Source organism: Echinops telfairi, unplaced genomic scaffold (assembly GCF_000313985.2).
Source record: "Echinops telfairi isolate 266 unplaced genomic scaffold, ASM31398v2 ScPeMD7_18;HRSCAF=68, whole genome shotgun sequence".
NCBI classification, from domain to species: domain Eukaryota; kingdom Metazoa; phylum Chordata; class Mammalia; order Afrosoricida; family Tenrecidae; genus Echinops; species Echinops telfairi.
Genome location: NW_022103915.1, coordinates 426,673 through 431,526, shown reverse-complemented (window position 1 = coordinate 431,526; position 4,854 = coordinate 426,673).

Below are 4,854 nucleotides of genomic sequence, written 5' to 3'. Positions count from 1 at the left end.
AACACTGACACAACACACAGACACCCACACACACCCTTTGTTCTGGAGTGCAGGGGCAGGTGATGCACACTCACACTCACCCTGGCCCACAGAGCAGACACATGTGGGCGTATCTCACAGATGGGCACACAGACGTACACAGGCAGACATCCCGAGAGTTCTGCGGCGTGCAGGTGAGCCTGCCAGCCAGTGAGTCACATTCACTTCCCGGTTGTGGGACTGCAGCCGGGCAGGCTTCCAGCCATTGGTCAGCCAGGGCCACATCACTGCCAGGAAGGGGTTCTGCAGCCGCCCCACTGGCACCCAGTCCTCAGTGGGACCCAGGGCACAGTCTCATGCTGGTTATCTTTTTCTGTGGTCCGAGACCCTGCCCTCTCCCACCCTTGGTCCTCCATGCAGTGTCCATGTGTCCACATGCTTGTCTGTGGTCTTGGTGTGTCCACTGTGCATCTGGTGTGGGGGTGGGCAGGCTGAAATCGGGAGTCCTCAGCGCCAGCCCAGCTCTGTGCTCCCTGCCCCTCTTGAGTGCGACCTTGGCAAATCTTTGTGGGACCTGGGCTCTGTCCAGACGCAGTGACCTCATTCCACATGACGTTCCTGATAGTCTTGATTTGTGGGGAGGGAAGAGCCCCCGCTGGTAAGGCCAGGACAAGGCCACCATCAAGTCTTCCACATGCCCAGCTGTGAGATCTGAGTGCAGGGATGCCACCCTGCCCTGCGTGGGGGCTTTGCCCCACCCCCAGCACAGCAGACACCTGCTCTGAGCCAGTCCCTTGGGCTGCCCACTTGTCCTGAGACATGCCCAGAACCGTCTCAGTATGATCGGTCAGGCCCAGGACTGACCCAGGAGTCTCCTGGGTAGCCCGCCCCTCCCTCTGTTGCCTGGGATTCCTCCTCTAGGTGGGGGATCTGACACTTACCCTGTGAGAGGTGAGGAGAAAGGAGAGGGCCAGCCAAGGAGGGGGCTGGGGCTGGGGTAGGGACAGCAGGCTGGGTCTCTGTACCTAGAGTCCCATCTCTTCCTCCATGAGTCCCTGAGACAGCTCTGGGCCCCCGCCTCAGCAGGAGCACAAAAGAGCAGCCACGCTTACTGGGGACAAAGCCTGTGACCCAGAGGGTCCCTGGGAAGGGAGAGGGTCTTGGGAGGTTGCTGAGGGAAAACCCCCTGTCCCCCCATCTCTGTGAAGCTGGGGGTCCCTGGGCAATGCCCTCCAGCCAACAATGGGGAGGTGGGGGTGGGGTGGGGTGGGGGTCCCAAACCATCCAGGAACCTGGACCCCATCCTGATGGGGGAGTAACAGAGCCCTTGGATTCGTCTCACTCTAGCCTTTACAGGGGTAGCTATCCCGCTGGACAGATGCCCCGGCCGGCCCTGAGGCCAGAGACAGCCGGCCCTGAGCCCATCTCCCACCCACTGTCCCCTGGGGTCAAGCAAGGATCCCTCCACCTGCCTCCCAGGCCTTGCCTGCCCACCCTGACCTAGATGTGGCCTATGCAGCCAGCTCTGCCCTCATCCCCCACTGTCACTGCTGGTCCCTCCGTCCCTAGCAGGGCATGAGGCTGGGCAGGCAGGGCCCAACCTGACTCAGGAACCAACAGGCACTCCCCAAACTGAGTGGTGACTTGGGTATGTGCACCCAGGCACACGCATCTTACCAAGTGCCCCCAATCGATGGGTCCTGCAGACAGCTCTGCACTCTGCAAGCTTTCTCCTGCCAGCCCCTCCCTGGGGGCCCTGGGAACCTGCCCTGAGGGTCCGAACTAGAGAGGGTCTCAGGCTTGCCTGCAGGGCATGGAGGAGGAATGGGTGCCAGCAGAGCCTGTGTTGCCCCACCAAGATCACCCCAACTACAGGCTGCCATCAGCTTCCAGCAAGAGGGCCGCCCAGAGAGCATCAATGATTGATGACCCACTGCAGTGGCCTCAGCGCAAGCAAAAATAGCTCCTCGTCATCCTGCCCCACCGGCCAGCTGAAGGCTTCCCTCCCCCTGGGCTGCAGGCTTCCTCCTCAGAGGCCCACTGCTCACCTCCAGAGGCATTGTCCAGGCTTCTGCCCCACTCCCTCCCCGACTGGTCCTCGTCACTATGTCAGGCCCAGCAGGGTCCCACTGGTGACCTGGGATCAGAGCACTGCACCTCAGGGAGAGAGGGACCCCCATGAGGGACAGCAAGCACGTCCCCTGGAACCTGGGAGTCACCCCCTTTCAGGAGCTTGGCTTGGCTGTGCACCCCCACAGGTTCCCAGGGGCCTAGGAAGGGGCATCCTTGGGGGTACTCTTCAGTGGACAACCCCTCATGCTGGGGAACAAGCTGAATGCAGCCCACAGCAACGCCTTGTTCCAGAACCCCGAGGGTCGTAAAGCCTCTTCCTCCAGGGGAAGCCAAGGCTGTGGGGGCACTGCCACCAGGAGAGCTACACCAGCCCCAGCTCATCTGGGCCTCAGTTTCCCCACTGCTATGGAGGTCCCCCCTTGCCAGCCCCCCGGACTTCTAGGCTGGCAGGACACTGGGTGAGGGTTCCAGATGGTTTCAGGACCTGCCTGAGCTGTTGGCCTTACAGAGCCCAGCCCTCCCCCGCCCACCGCCCCCAGCTGTGAAGGCAGGGTGGGTAGATGGAAACGTCCACTGTGGGGGATTCCTGTGGGACCTCAGCCCCCACGGGTCACAGCAATATTTGGAGTGACTTCCCCGTTCCCACTGGGAGCAACCATCTCACTGGCCCATCCCAGCACAGGAAGGTCCTCAGCTCAGGAAATGGGGGCAGGGGACTGCAGAGCCACCACACAGGGAGGCTATCACCCAGCTATCTGGCCGAGTCTGAGGTGGGGGCTGCAGAAGGCCTTGGGTAGAGTGCAGAAAGTGACCTCATTGTCTCATCATGCAGTTGCTGAAATTAGACAGGGGAGGGGGTGAGTCCTGGAAGCAGATAGAGCCTGCAGGATGAGGAAGTGGAAGGGGGGGGAGATGGACGACAGCTCAAGCAAGCCTGGTGGGAGGTGGACCTGGGGGAGGTGGATTGAACTCATCCATCCAGGTGGCCATCAGGACGTGGGATAGAAGGTTGGAGAGGAAGAGCGAGGGGGGTAGGTGGGTAGGAAGGGAAGTAGGGCATAGGGCACTGGGCCAGGGTGGGAGTGGTGTGGGGAATGGATGGCCAGGGCCCTGGAGGGGCTGGTAGGAGGCGCAGCTCATTAGTGCCTCTTGAGGCCTGCAGCAGGGTCTGTTTAAGGGTCACCCAGCCTGGAATTGGGGAGCAGGGGACACCTGCCCTGCCCAGCGGCTGGGTTCTCGGGTGCAGTAGGAGAGTAGCACTCGGGGTTTCTGCTGCCTCAGACAGGACTGGAGGCCAGGCTGGCGGCCTACTTCCAGGTCTAGGAAGGGATTCTATGGAGCTGGCCTCGCGGACGCACAGGGGGCAGCTGCGTGCTGACAGCCGTACCGTGCACAGGGCAAGGTCCTGCTGGGCAACAGGGTAACCGCTGAAGGGGAGGGGCCCTGGACAAGAGATGGGGGGTATACTGAGCACCAGTGGTCAGTCAGCGGTCCGGAGCTGACAGAGACGCGCAGGCCCCGCCCCACGGCGGCGGCGTGCTGACCTCACCGAGGCGGGGCGGAGTAAGCAGTTGATGCCGGAAGAGGCGCGTGACGTTGCCGGGCAACGAGCCGCGCCTCGGGATTGAGGTTCGTGTCCTGTATCCCCGGCATTGCCTCAGCCTCTGGGCACAGTAGGTTCTTCCCCGCCCCCCCCTCCCCCCCCCGCTACCCCTTCGAGGACAGGATTATGTGTGACCCCTGATTTCCGGTTATGGGCTCTCAGCCGGCTGGTGGCACCAAGGGACTAGATGCAACACCTGCAAGGGGGTGGGGGTGTGGACGGCTTCCTCGTGGTCACGTGACGGCGGGGGGCAGATGAGCTTGCCTGGGGCGCTGCCCTGAGTCGCCCAGCCATTGCCAGCCAGCTGGAAGGGAGGAGGCTCCACAGCCGGGCTTGTTGGGCCCAGTGAGGGTCACTCCACACACAACAGCCGCTGACGGGCAAGCTACTCAGCTGTGCCCGCGGCGGTTTGAAGGCTTTCGAGAACCTACCATGCGGCAGAGCTGTTCTCCCAGCCCTCAGCTCCAGGAGGTGGCCAGGGGACCTTGGCTGTTTCTGTCCCAGTGCGACCTCAGCGGGCGGTCCACCCTGGAGGGTTTCCAGCGCGAGTTACTCGCCAAGGAGAGGGTTGTGGGAAACCCCGGGATCCGACTTGACTCCAGCCCCAGCCTGAATCCCTTTCTGACCACTGCCTGAAACCCCACCCCCGCCCCGGCCACCTGTCCCTCGCCCCGCTGCACACTTCCTGTGGCCCCAAACAAGGTCAATGCTCAGGCTAAGCTGGGCCACAGGCTAGGGGACCCAATGCCCTTGTTCCCAACCAGCATAGAGCAAGGTAAGTACGACCCAGGGTTCTGCGGGTGGCTGACAGGGCTCAGGTGTGCTGCGCACCCCAACTTGGAAGCAGGATTCTCCACCTAGAAAGGGTAGGTGAGCAGCAACAGCCACATGCCCCTGTGCTTGCCAAGCACCCTGCCCAGCCCTCACACACACCACACACACACACCCTTATGCCCACCTCTTGCCCCCTCCCAAGAGCCCCACTGCACCAAATCATCCCCTCTGTACCTATCTAGTCTGTGAGCAGGAGCAGACACAGGCTGTTCAGGTGTGAGTCTGTGTGCAGGGGGAGTGGAGACTGGGGTTCAGGTCTGTGTGTGCAGGGGGAGCAGAGACTGGGGCTCAGGTCTGCATCTGTGTGCAGGGGGAGTGGAGACAGGAGCTCAGGTGTGGGTCTGTGTGTGCAGAGGGAGCAGAAA